The sequence below is a fragment of the Pecten maximus genome, chromosome 11 (genome assembly GCF_902652985.1).
Source record: "Pecten maximus chromosome 11, xPecMax1.1, whole genome shotgun sequence".
In the NCBI taxonomy this organism is placed as follows: domain Eukaryota; kingdom Metazoa; phylum Mollusca; class Bivalvia; order Pectinida; family Pectinidae; genus Pecten; species Pecten maximus.
The window spans coordinates 14,782,110-14,797,751 of NC_047025.1; the positions used below are offsets into that span (position 1 = coordinate 14,782,110).

At 32.5% G+C, this 15,642-nt stretch overlaps 1 protein-coding gene across 1 annotated transcript in view; it reads left to right on the plus strand.

The window, feature by feature from the left end:
- Positions 1 to 234: 234 nt before the first annotated feature.
- The window catches only part of LOC117338139, a 120,262-nt gene continuing 104,854 nt past the window's right edge, over positions 235 to 15,642 (plus strand). Inside the window, exons 1-2 of the mRNA XM_033899356.1 lie at positions 235 to 361; positions 12,411 to 12,492. The gene's annotated coding sequence lies outside the window, so the exon portion shown is untranslated. The remainder of the gene's footprint in view (positions 362 to 12,410; positions 12,493 to 15,642) is intronic.

Genomic DNA, 15,642 nt, shown 5'->3' on the forward strand with positions numbered 1-15,642 from the left:
TCACTTATGTGAAACAATTCTTTGTCCACATCATATAACATTTGTTTTAGTGGAAAATCGTTTTACCTTAAGGTTAAAATCCTGCTTAGTTTTTTTTATGTTGGTTATTTACTCCGATATTCACAGGCTGCAATAGTTCCACAGTCGTGCAACAGACGCGATTATCGCCCCTTACAGGAAGAAGTTATATCCACCACCAGAGGACTCTTATAACGAACTTCCTTGATTGCTTACAATCAACACACATCTTGACCATCTGGTATTTCTAGGTCAACGATTACAGGTGCACATGCTGCGAGTGAAGAATCAATAAGACCATTGACACGAACAGCACTACCCATGATGACCAATCGGATATAAGGTACCCGATAATAACATGCAAAGCTTTATTACAGGAAAATAACTGATTCTGAACGCAAGCATTTCATTACCTGTTAGTAGTGTAAAGGATTTCGGAGTTGTGTTTGTGTATCCATTCAATTCAATGTTTTCAAATCACCGGCTAAAAGAACGGTTGTCGCGCATTTTGGATATGTTGTTTGTAATCTTAAAACACATTTTTAAGATGACTATTCATCATTTGATTGTTCATTTTGTTAGGAAAGACCACCATTAAATGTCTTTAACTCAATTTGATGTTTATTGATTTGAATACATCTACGTACTCTATAGACGGAGTAGTATAGATATACGCATTGATATGTATTAAGTAGATGTTTGGATAAGTAATAAAGTCCAATTAGTCTATCATTTAATTTGTATCAGACAATTGAGAAAATATTTCAACTATTGATTGTTGCTTATCTGGGTTATATATCATTGATTATATACCTCAGGGTTTCATCACAGTTGGAATCAACATCATCTCAATTATTGATACATGTACACCATAACACGCATGGTCATTACACCTATATGGATATCGTCTACTGTTTCCTTTCTACTTGTACACTGCAGCCATGCTTGCCATATTTCCAATCTTGTAAAATTTCTGTGGCTATGCAGGGGAAATTGTTCACATTGTTTTTTTTCTATAGATCTAAAGTTTAAGAAAAAGTATATATATTATATATATATAGATCAAGACCACCTCCATACAATCTTAATACCTTTTACAACATCCTGTGTTAAATGATGTTTTTTCTTTTGAAATAAATGAATTTGTGACATCGTGAATACAAAGAAGTTTTATTGATCACTGATGTCTAAATTTGGGATCAAGAATCACTAACTTTAAGGAGCCTTGATCATGAGCTCCATCCAAAATAGGGAGTTTCAGCAAGTATGCAAATACTATGGTCTGGCTTAATTTGCTCTGTGTTATCTATATATATAGCTAATACCCATTCTTATAACCTGACCTGTACCTAATTTCTCATGACGTTGTCATGGTCATCTTTACCTATTGATAACTCTACTACTACTGCTGGACTCTTGTATTCCTTGTGGAATCCATCTGCTGGATGGGCCACAGAACTCTACTGCACCATCTACACAAAAGTTGGATCTCCCTGTCCCCGTATTTCTAATTTTATATAGTAGTTATATAATTGTTCGAATCCATAATGTTTTAAGAGCCATCGATTTGATGAGTTTTATGAATAAACCATATTCCATATTGTTCAAGAATTGCTGACTTCACACATTGACATATATATAATATGTAGACTGTGAATATCATGCAAGCGCCAATGGCCAGGTACTCGATTGGTTATTAACATATACCGTATTTATTCTAATAAACGCCCCCCCCCCCCCCCCCCCCCCCCCCCACCCCCACCCTTTTTTTGGAAAGAAAATTCCTCAATTCGTGAAAAAGAACTTACCGTGGCACAGTTATATATCCATCCACGTGTGTCCAGAGGTAATTATTTAAAGGATATCCAACATAAAACTAACACAAACCACAAAATAAAGTTTCGGTAACTATATACACAGTACCACTATATCGTATCAACAAACGTTAATGTCCCGGGCTGTCATACGCGCCACTGTCCTAGCTGTCATCATCACTTCCGGTGGATTCACTTTCGCTTTCACTGAGTTCAACTGCACCTCCCATTAAATTTTCCAGTACATCCTCAGCTTCCTGGACGTCAATATTTTGGAATTTTACTGGCCTTCCTCCTCCCTTACAGCATTTGATGTTTTAGAAATGTTTTTTAGTTTTTGTTTATTTTGGCACCAGTCCCGCACTCGTTTCCGGTCAACCTTAAACACAGTAGCTGCCGCATGTTTTCCCTTTTGCTCGGCGTAGTTTACAACTTTCAGTTTGAAACTTACTTCATATAACTTCACTTCAAACCCGACATGATTGATAGCAGATATAATAAACTACAAGTGATGAGAGTAAACTGGATCGTGACCGGTTTATGATGCAATTTAACACACTCGACCCCTGTGTTTCAAACAATGTACATGTAACGTTATACGTAATGTACAACTACCGTAAGTATAAATAACAAAGTTTATGTTTCTTGCAATTTCATACACAAAATGTTTGTCACTTAGTTTTACAATGTTTTGGATACATATACACATGTTTCATGGTGTGAAATGGGTACATATACAACATATCTCACAACTTACCGACTCTGAAATTTTGATCTCCATTAAACGCCCCCCCCTTGGAAAAATTTCACGCCCCCAGGGCGTTTATTAGAATAAATACGGTATTTGTCTAGAGACTGGGGAATCTTGTTTTTGGTCTGGCTGTTACATTTTCCTTTCCTTTTTCATATAATGTTCAATTAAATACTGTAATGGAAGACTAGGTACATATAATGTTCAATTAAATACTGTAATGGAAGGCTAGGTAGCTTAGGGTTTGTCTGGTACGTGTCATATATTGTCATTGGTTGAAACAAGTGATGTATCAAAAATCATGATAAAAAATCATAACAAAAATTAAAAAAAAAATTAAAAAAAATAAATACTTGTTAACTCTCATTTGAAATTCACAAAAAAATAAAACTTACTGTAATTTGATAGGTGTATAAAATGCTATTTCTTGTGAACATTTATTTTCCGTTTATTAAGAAGACACCTATACTACCTTGGATAGATATATATAGGTACAACAGTCTATATATATAAGTACATCTACATAAACATGTCTACTGTATATAGTCTGTATAATGTCAGATAATAAATGGCATTGTAGCTGAATTTCCAGGTTGATATTCTTATGTCCTCTGTGACCATATTTTCAAGAGTGTATATGCATATGATATACCACCCTACAAAGTAAATTTATAAGCATTATAAAAATTGAAGGTGTTATATGAGCCTCCAGTTAAAAGTAATTATGATCAATTGAAAACAGGAATAGTATGTTGTACATTGATATTCTTTCTGCTATAACAAATATCTGTCAACACTTTCTGAACTTTATACCCATACATACATAAATCAGTTATGAATATAAATAGATATATAATTGGAAATGCTTCTGTTAAAGGAATAATGATTTTTTTGAAACTGTATCATGAAAATGTAATTTAATATCACAATGTGGCATAAATTATGTATATCACTATGTATGATCATGCACTGTAGCTTACTTAGCTCATAATGGATGCTCTGAACATCAATAAAAATGGATATCAGTAGTAAAATTATATTTGGTGCCTATAGCTATCTATCATGTCAATGATATTGTGTCTATACCTTTTGGAGCTAGATTTCCATTACAAAATATATACATTGCCTACACCTGAATTCATTGCATTTACATATGTTTGTTGACGAATTAACTTCAGTTAAAAACAAATTTCAATGAATGAATTAACTCATAATCCTTAAAAATCAACCGAGGCAATTGTATATTAATTTTGTCTATTTCATTTGCTGTTTTTGTTTAATTAATAACTGGAACTTGGCCAGGTCTACCAGGCAGCCATGTAGTAATATACACATTGTACTTGAGATTGTGCAAGCTAATGCACAATCCTTTGTGTACAAGGTAACATAGTTATATAATTAATAGCTATATATTTTGAGTCTGTCATTGAATGTTTGTTATGCTGGAAACTAATTCCATGTACATAAGATTTTAGCTATACATATGATGTTACATGTGTACCTAATGTATACTTTTGATTTGTCAGCATAATGATTTATATAAGTACACTTGCCAGGCGTGGGTAGACATTGAAATAGGTATATGTAAGGATACTGGCTATAATGATATAGAATTACAAGATTGTAGCTGGACAAGCATTGTACCTGAAGTTAAAGATATGACTGTATAGATCTATAGAGTCAGTTACGAATCAGGTTCTTTTAGTGAAATCTACAGCGAAAAACGAAGCTATTTCAGATAGATATCGGGTATAGTATACATGTATGTTGAAAAGTAAAAATTAAAGGTATTGTAGTCTGTCTGAATAGAGATGTTATAGGTCTATGTGGATCTGCAAGTCAAAGGATTGATTGACAGACTATAGTGCTGATGAATTCTACGCCATACATATGTACCTAGCCCATAGGTGAAAAAACACATGTGTTGTTGACAGAGGATCACATTACAATAAGTGTCAGTTGTCAACACTGTAACAAAAGGAAAATATCAGGTGTAGAGGCCTAGGTGTTTAACCTGTGGAGTTATATATACATATATTTAAATAAACAATATTATAAGAATACAATAAGATAAATATATATATAAGATTCAAATCACAAACACCAAATAATATTGGTTTTATCCTACAGGCTATATATATATAGCTAGCTTACATATAAAGAGTTCGTGGTATGCACCTATCATGAGTATATACTCGAGATGTTTTGACCCTTGTTAAAAATAGATTAATGCTCCCATTCTGAACTACCTGCATTAAAAATATTAATCGTAAACCCCTTTATTATAGAGTATATACATGTAGTTAAGGTTTGGAAGTGTCTTTATGTTATTGTTACCAAACTACCATATACCCAAGCTTAAGGTAATCTTATCTTCTAACCCTTTCAGATAAATTTCAAATTGTATATGTCAAAAGATGAAATGTGAATGACCTGATGAGGAGGAGGGTGATAGAAAGCTCTAGCTACCTAGCTGGATGGTAAAAAATCTATTTTAATTGCACTCAAAAATTATCTGTATCACAAATTTTACCGCAAGATGTACATGTCACCCGACCTGGTAAGAAATATTACTATACTATTGCTGCTTTGTCACAACTCGGCTGCCAAGAATTTCTGTTAAGTTTGATCATGTAATTGTTCAAACATCAAACTTCTTAAACGTCTCAGTCAGGTGTTTGATCCTTAGTTGAGGGATTGAAAAAGAAATTGAATGACCTTTTTTAAAAATAATTCAACCATTTGAAAGATGCTATTGCTGTAGTTCTGTGAATCACATGTACAATAATATAATAATTTGAATTTTTTACATACAGCTGCCATATATCACACAGCAATACATCTGTCTCAAATTGGTTCACAACTTATTATCTTTGGTTGATTGGCCTTTGTAATTAGCAACCACCCGATGTCATTCTCAATTCCTTGGGGAGCATCATCATTCAGTAACAGTCAGAGCTGCCATTTCAGTGCGAACAGCTTATACAATTATTACAAACAACATTTCTTGGACTGCCCTATCTATTACATAATTTACAGCTGAGATGATTGGAACACAACCTGACAAAAGCATCTTGCTCAAGGACATATACAACACAGTTCTTGTACATCCAGCTAAAGAGCTGCAAGGCCGTAATAGTAATAGCTCGTAAAACCTGTTAATTATAAGTAAACATCCATGGCCAGAACTTGACCTGGACAAGCAACCCTTAATTTGGTCACTTAAAGTCCTTCATTTAAAACTGGAGCAGCTGCACTGTTTCTTCAAACATGAAAAGTTATACACATTTGAAATATAAAAAAAAATGTAAAATTTTTTTAATTTTTATTCTTACGGGTAATTACTGATCTTAAGATAATTATATAATTAGATTAATATGAAGATGAAAAGAAATGGTAGTGGGGGACTATAGCTTGTCTCTATAGTCAGTGTTTTATACCACCATGTGTTGCCAGTGTTAGGTTTGTTTTGAAGTGTTTTTTTTAAAGTAGAAAATATGTAAACTTAATCATCTGGTATGGTAGCTGCACAATTTCTCCTTACTGCATGATTTAATCAACCTTACTTGGCTAAACAAAAATTATGGCTGGAACCCATCAAATATAAAATGTTTGGTATGTACTTTATATAACACTCATAAAAAGACATTATAGTCATCCCCTCAGTGAATTGTTGCCCAAGCTTGTGTGTGGTACATTATAGTCAGCGGACTGCTTGTGTTTTATTACATATATGTACACTGTAATGTATTGTGTTCTGTTCACTCATCCACATCATCTAATTGACTACATCAACACCCGTCAAGTACATTGTAATTCTGTTCTTCAAAGTATGAGAAATACATTTGTTCTCAATTTGATGTGTGGAAATGAAAAGTTATTGATTTCATTTGTCTAATGGACTTACACTTACAATACAAATGCTACACATGTATGTTACATATTTTACTAAGCTAAGCTATAAACGTAGCTAATTGAGCTGCTTCAGCTTGATTTTGAAAAGAAAAGTCTTTAAGTTTTAATGTCTGCTAGTAAAATGGTAATTTATGATACATTGGGGGAAGCTAATATCCCATGTCAGATGTTTTAATATATAATTTTGTAATTGAACATAAAATTGTTCCATTGGATAGTACAATACGATGGGGAAAATATTTTGTCTGATTTAATGACATTTACAAAAGTATATCGTGTGTCAAGAAAATGTAGAACACTATGCTGCATACAGTATACGAATACTCAGATTAAGTGAATTGATAAAAAATTAACTTATTATATTATAATTGAAATTCATAATCATTATCATCAACACAATATTGACCATAGTTTTTGGTTGACTTGAAAATTGGAAGCTGTTTTTTTCTATTTTTTTTTTTTTTTTGCATGTTTAGCATCAAATATATGAAGACAGAAAATTGGATAGGCATATTTCCATATGACAGGGAGGGAACTTTACATTTGTCAATAACATAATTGTAAAGTACAGTTTGATCCTGTATCTCCTGCTATAGTTACAGCCATATATGGTTATTATTGCTGATATCTTTAGTCATGCTTACCAACTGCTTTTTAACAGACAATATTAACATTTTTCTCGTAATATTTAAGGTGTAATTAAGTTTTATGTGTTTTTTCATTATTCGTCATAAATACATAGTGATATCAAGAAAACGGGCGATGCTTTTCTGAGGAAATGTTGCTGATCTTTAGATCCCAGATTCAGCCCTTATGATCATGCAATTGAATTGGGACAGCAGAAAAACTCCTATGTCCCTCCTACATCCTGAGCTGTTACATTTGCTTTATATATCTAATGTTATAATATATTCAAATGCAGATTTTTTTTCTGTTCAAGTCATGACTTAAAAAAACAATGCTGTAAGAGAGAAAATAGCGTGATAGTTTCCCAAACAATTGTTGTAAGATGTATAGAGCCTGTCCTTGGACAAGGTCATGATGTCTAGTAATACTGCGTGCCTTTTTCATATTCCCTCTTCACGGCATGAGTATCATCTTTACGTATACATCCAACACCTATCTGTAACACCAATGGGTGCCGCCCACACACTAACCCTCACTTCTGATTGCATCAGAATTCACAATTAAAGTCACTATTAGACAAAAAAATACATGTTTATCGCTTCTACAATGGCTTCAAAAATGAGATTGATTGAACTTTCCAAGATTTAATACAAATTGATTTGACTTTGACATGTACCTATATAAGTCTTTATTTTATGAAGGGAAAAGGAATCAAAGTGTTCTCAACCAAACAAATAACCGAAATGAGAATTAAGAATGCAATTGTCATAACACATTTGATTCTTATCAATATGTTGATAGCCTGATTTTGATTTTAAGATACCATATATCCTACAGTTAGCCATGGATGCCAAACCATAAACACTGTCTCAAAGTGGAAGAAACTGAAATATTATAATGATTATGTTGGTTTGCATTTCTACAGAATTGTAATAGATACAAATTCCTTGGCTTACCCTGCAGGCATTGATTTATTGCATAACAGTCACCTTTTAATTCCAACTTCTTAAGTTAAACTTGTCAATGTTCAAATTCAAATTGGTTTATTTCTCTTTTCATAACATAATGCATAGAGAAAACATATTTACAATATTTTCTACCACAATACCCCGTGTTATTCAACTCTCAGACCATCAGTTAATCATTACAGCTGTTGATTAACAATCTGTTTATACCACACGTGGTATAAACTCTGTACGCATTTTGATTGGCTAACACGGTGAACTTTGACCCAAGCCGCAATTGTTATTGACATCATCAATAATCTAATGACGTCACATCACCGGGTCCCGGACGTCACCGGTACACTTTATTTGCATACGCGAATATTATACTTGGCCACGTTTCCCTTTGATTCAAGCCGATATTATTGTGGTAGAAACAGGTCACACGACTCGTGATTGTTGGATATGGAATTTATTTCACACTCGTAAGTTATTTTTTAAAAGTTGCAAAAAACACTCGCTAAAGCTCGTGTCTTTTGTAACTTTTAAAAAATAACTTACTCGTGTGAAATAAATTCCATATCCAACAACCACTCGTTGTGTAACCTCTATATATACAATCATTATTCGTGTAGTGTTCGTTTTGTAGATATACAGCACTTTCATAATATACATAACTTGTTTTAAGGAGGACAAATAATATTATTGATTATTCTTATAAATGTACACATTTTTTTAAGTGTTTTTATATTAGTAGCATTCATAAGTTCATTAAATTTAATTACATTCGGTCGTAACCAAAAATACTTGTCTATATACAAATTTCTTTCTGTAGCTAAATTTGTGTAGTTTGTGTATGATTCTTAAGTAATTAAGTAATGATTGATTATAATTGTCATGGTTTTTTTTACATCATGAGGCACTAAAAACTAATTGGTAGCCCAGCATTCAATATTCCTTTAACTTTGGTTATCTATAATGTACTAATCAATGTAGATTGTAATTTGTTTTTGTTTATAGTTGTAATAATTTTCATATTTATTTATTTGCATTTTAGTTGCAACATGATTTGTAGGCTTCATCGATTAAAAAAAGATCTGATACAGTATTGATATATTTTATTCAACCTGCAAAAAATTAGCTAATAAACTTATATAATATATTTTTACGGCTTTTTATATTGGTAATATGAAGCCAAAACCATATTCTCATTTAAAAAATCCTTTTTTAAGAGTCAATTATCTTTTTTTTTTTTTTTTTTTTTAAATATTTTTGTCATAATTTTGAAATGGTAATACATGAATTTGTACTTGTCACAATCCTATAGGAGAGGAAATTGTACTACAATCTGTGGTTATACCTATTGCAGTGTTTTACCTGTACATTACCTGTACAATATTAAAACATGCCTTTTCCTTTGTCCTGCAGTGCTAGAGATAACCTGCATTCTGTATGTCAATTTTGGCACGTGCTGTTTCAGGATTGGTCGTATATAATCTCAGATGAACTTGTATACATACTGTATATGTACACAGGATTAGGTTCTAGCATGTTTTTGAACAAAACTTCCTCCTCAAAGCAGACAGTTATTACTGGTTATATATAAGAGGATATACAAAATATAAAGTAATATCTGGTTACCAATTCAATGTTTTACCTGTCATTTATACAATAAAACTTTTATAAACATTTGTGATGTTCATGAATAACTATATAAATATCTGTGTGACCACACACTTAACTTGTACCTGCTTGGTAATGATTAATCAGTTTGGTTAAATGTTAAGGATCAAATTCTGTTTTGGTATTTTTTAGAAAGTGTACAGCAACCCAAATTGGTGTATTTAAACAACACCATTCATAGTAATAACATAGTGGATTGAATTGAAATACATAATGGTACGTACTTAGAATAAGATCCAGGTACAGAAATCAAGATGAATTTCATTTGAAAAAGTAATTAATTATTTGATTATATTATCTGAAAAGTAATGAAGATTAAATTCATCTGAAAAAATTAATGTGAAGTTCATCTGAAGAATTCATTGAAATGAAATTCATCTAAAAAGTAATCAAGGTGAAGGTCCCCTGGACAAGTTATCAATGTGAAGGTCATCAGAATAAGTAATGAAGGTGAAGGTCCTCTGAACAAGTTATCAATGTGAAGGTCATCTGAATAAATAATCAAGGTGAAGGTCATCTGAATAAGTAATCAAGGTGAAGGTCCTCTGAACAAGTTATCAATGTGAAAGTCATCTGAATAAGTAATTAAGGTGGAGGTTATCTGGAAAAGTAATAAAGGGTGATTTATTTCTGAAGGTCATCTATAAAATAAGGATAAGGTCATATAATAACGTAATGACAGTGCAGGTGAAGGCTATCTGTAAAGTAATGAAAGTGAAGGTTGTCTGAATAAGCATCGATCAGGAGAATGTTTCCTCTTACAAATACATTATTTCTACATACAAAATGTGTCTATTAGTGGCACCTACCACATTTTTCTTACATTGTAGGAAACAGTTTCCAGTCACATATCTCTTTAATCTTGAGTTCCCTACGTACAAGATACATTTTGAATCACTCCAACTTCCTCAGTATATATCATAAAACCAAGGTCAAAGAAATTTATTTTTGTGAGTCTTAAGACAGTCAGCTTCACTGAGTAATGACATTTAACAGTTTTGTGCCAGGAATATACTTCTGGGATATCTTTGATGGAGATCAATAGCCCCACATTTCCTGTAAAGGTCCTGCGGAGGTAAAAGTAATGGCCGATATTTCATAGGAAAATTGATCATTATTTCACCGTATTATAGTCAAACCCACATATATATCTCACATGATAGCAATATAGACTACATTGTAGATTTGTCATGTTGATTTAGTTCAATGTACTGAGCACAACCTCTAGTGTGCACAACTGCAAGATTCTGTTGACAATGTCTATGGTTCTGTTGTACAAGACAATGTCCACATTTCTGTTGGACAAGACAATGTCCATGTTTCTGTTAGACAAGACAATACCCAGGGTTCTGCTAGACAAGACAATGTCTGTGTGTCTGTTAGACAAGACAATGTCTGTGTTTCTGTTAGACAAGACAGTGTCTGTGTTTCTGTTAGACAAGACAGTGTTGAAGATCCTTTATTGTTTACACTATGCTACAGGTTGAGTCATGGTGGTTAAATCAGAACTGTAGAAATGGGGATGACAATCGCTATAGTTATGAAATGTTATATAAAATAATAAGGGAATAATAAGTTGTAATTGTACGCAGCTTCATCTTGATGGATTTTAACAGGTAGACTCTTTTAAAGCACTGCATTCATGTGGCAATTTCGATTCCTATATTACTCACGGATGTCTTGTGTTATAAGTGTGTCTGTGATGGCCATGCCAGGGAATTCAAAGTGTAAGGTATGACCTTGAAGGGAGCCTGGCACTTGTTAATATTAACTGCATAAGAATAATTTATTTTGATCACTTAACTGTATTAAGGCTTGCTAGATTGAAAATGATACCCAGAGTCTTTAGAATTAAGGAATAAGAATGACGGAGATTGAAAGTAACACCCAAAGTCCTTGAAATTGAAGGATAGTGAACATGATAGAATGAAAAAAAAACTATGAAAATTTCTTTAGATTTGGGATGAATAAAAATCAAATGATATTGATTACTTTTGGAAATATCTGGTATTAAATTATTGTCCATGCCTATTCTTGGAAGAAAACATAAATTAATAAATCAAACCTAACATCGTTAATAAATGTTGTGATATCTCCAGATCCTCATGTCTTAATTCTGATGTACAATGTCTATATATCTGTCTGTACAGGTGTTAAGCTGGTAATCACAATGGGATAATTAGTCAGTATTAGAAATCAAATGGATGGGTATATATCTATTGTAAATTAAAACAGAAAGGTTTACAGAGTATGTCTGGCAGCCACGGGGCCATGTATATTTGTTACAATACACTCTCATACTTGTGTATCTTCATTAAAAGTTGGCCTGTGTTGGGATGGAGACTACAGACAGCGCAGAAATATGTCGAGACAAGAAATTTAAAAGCAATGGAAACAGACTGTTAACCATGCAATGCTTTTATTGAGAGTATGAATCTTTGTATTATCCATCATTGTACAAATAAAGTGCATTTTAGGTTTCCGACAGAGACGCCATATTAATGTTTTAGCATGTATACCTAGCAGTTTTGATTCATGCTTCTTGGTATTGGATGTTTTCATGATCAATTCTTCTATCTGCACTGTGAAGAAGAAGCACTATAAATCATCCTGGAGATTATAATGTTCAGTGTTAAATTTACTGTTTTCCATTTTCAGGGGATGACCTTGTCAAGTTTGGAAGTTGTGACAGAAAAATCTTTATAATATTGGAGGTACAACGAATGTTTAAGGACACAAGGTATGTGTATATAATTATCAATTTCATCGCTTTGCTAGGAAACATCAAGCTGCATTTATTTGTTGTGAATGTGTGAAATTGAATACTTACAGTAGTATACATCCACACACCTGGGACTAAATATAATAAATGATGGACTTGGGGCTAGGGATGAAATCCAGACATTTTCTGTCATTCTCGCGTCTCTCTACAGAAAATAGAATATACATGTACATGTATAATGATCAGCACTCCGCTACATGAGTATACATATGTACACCTGTGTTAACATGTATTCTTACAGAATACTTAAAATTTAAGTCCAAATTCTGTTGTATAATGATCATGATCATGTATGATATGACACAATATTTGAAATTGTATGTAATATCATTTGTGATAGAATATTACTAAGTTTACTGACGTTGTATAGCCACAAACTATATTGCAATTTGCATGACCTTGAACAATCCATTTTACATCATGCAGAGAAGTTTTTGTGTCATATAATATTTACTGGTATGTTTGTCTGTATGTTAATTAATACCACAAGTAAATAATGACACTTCCCTGGAGCAGAATCATGTATCTATCCTGCATAAGAGCAGTTATCTAAATATAACCTCACAATTAAAATCAAGGATCTGTATCTCTGACTGCACTTAGTGAAGCTATTCTAAAAGTATATATACTGGTTTTGGAAGTTTCCAATCTAGTGATCACCAGGATTAATATTGTAAGAAAATAAAGTACAGACGTTTAGTCTGTGTTGATAAAGCTGCATAATATTGACAATTACACTACTTATGTGTCATAACCACTACCAAAGCGGGGTGGCCAACCCTCTGCTTTGAACTTTAAAACCGTCAGCAAACCTATAGATGTGCATTGATCGGTTTTGAACCTTTTTGTTTTAAAGTTGTTGTAATTATTGACTTCCTGTTGAAATCATTTAAAATAAAATCTATGGAACAAAGATGTGAGCAATGCGATAAAGTCAGCAACGCTTTAATGAAGTTAGAAAAAAATTACACGTCACTGAAAATGATTAAATTGTACAGTTAATTAATCATAAAAGACACAGCTTGCTAATTAACTACATTGAATTGAGGCAAACAAATAGTGGTGGGAGGTTATAATTATTACTAACACTGAAAGATTGGTTAAACGACGGAACAGGTTTTGCATTAGCAATGTGGACTATGTCAAGTAAGAGACTGACAACACAATTTATTATCAGAAAAACATTATATTTATTTTGAAAAATGCAAAAAGCTTGAAAAAGTTTGATAGTTGCTTTCAAATTTTTTTTGACTATGTAATGGATCAAGGAAGGGATTAATTTGTAGATTCCAAGTCTGAGCTGACGTGAAATACGAAAGAATTGACTCATTATAGTACGTATATCAGATTTCAGTCGGAAAATTAGAAAAAGATAAAAAAAATGTCTGTATTGACTTACCTAATCAGGTTGATCATAAAACCGTTATATTTCTAGCTGGATAAGCAAATAAAAATATATGAGTATGTTTTCATTTCATTAATTGTTTGTTAATTAATTCTCCCTTTCGAAGGAAGGTAGACAAATTGTATTAATACTGTGTCTTCTTCTGGTTCTTTTAATAATTTCCTGTCATTAAGATGTCTTCACCAAACCTGCAGTGTACTCGCATCACCAAAAGCCGATGTGCAGTGTACATAAGCTGCTGGTTTATTGGTCATTGTGACCTTGACCTCAAGGTCAAAGGTGAAATAAGTGGAAATGTTTCCAGTAACGTTTTCCTGGGGATAACTTTTAAACCAGTAAAGATATTGTAATGAAAGTTAAAGCTGTACACTATCCTGTCAAATATATATATTACAACCATGACAACCAGGTCAATCAAAGATTTGCATATGCAAATTTCATCTGCCTGAATCTTCTAAACAGTTGAAAGATCTTGATGAAATTTTCAGTATATTTGCATTACCTAAAACCGATGTAGAACCATCTTATATATACAGTCACTTTGATCTAATTCTTAAGGTCAAAGGTCAAGGTACAATTTTTCTAATGACTTCTTGTCAGGCGATAATTTTAAAACTGTTTGAGATATATCTTCAATGAAAATAATACTATAGACCTTTATCACTAGAATGAAATGCAGTTCTCTGCCAATCAATCATTGTGAACTTAACCTCAAGGTCAAAGGTTAATTAATTAAGTGCAAAAAAAATGAAAGTCAAGTTTTGGAGAACGAGAGACAATTATGATTTTAACAAAATCAAGCTGAAGTTTACAAATATAGATTTCATTTACAGTAAATCTTCCAACTCTGGAACTCAGTTTTCACTGTTTACAGATCATATGATGAGAAAATCCAAATGACATTTAGAAATTTCTGTATATGTCTGGTTTGGAATTGGTAAACAAAAAAAATTCTCAACTGAAGCAATGATGTCATAGATGTTCACAGACAGTCTGAGTATGGCTATCTTAAAGAATTCCGAACCAGCCAGTTTGTACGATGGAATCATGTCTTGTCTTTATAGGTAAATGTTTATATCCGTCCTTAAAGTATGTGCTTTAGACACCAATTGTACTGATAAATTTCAGACAGCCAATACTCTTTACCTATAGCTAGCCAACTGTAGTGTATTGTTATAAGTGAATATGGATTTTCAAGTTAACAATATATCAACTCAAGTACTTTTATAAAAAGATTTGATTATAGAGGACAAAAGTATTTCAGTCAAACAAAATAGTCTTTTCATTAAGCAAAATTTGCTTGATTAGAAATTCATATGCAGAAGTATTAAGTTTGCTTACAAATGTTTAACATGTTTGGATTTTAACAAAAGTACGCTGCTAATAGAACACTAGATATTTTAAAATTCAAATAATCAGTACGATGTATTTAGTATGTATAGAGCTATAAAAAAGATATCCAATTTCCTGTCAAAACCATGTCCTCAATATAATTGTGCAACTGTTAAGGTCTGAGATTGGTCGCAAAAGAAAGATCTCCACTCAAAATTATTTGCATTTGATCGATGATGTTTGATAATTCCTGTGTACCTGTAATTTGGTGTAAATGGGGGCTGCAGTAGCTCAGTCAGGTCAGAGTGGCGTTGGCCTTTGTAACCTCAAGTGAAGAGTTGTGTGGTAGACGCTCCCTAACCCATGTTAAA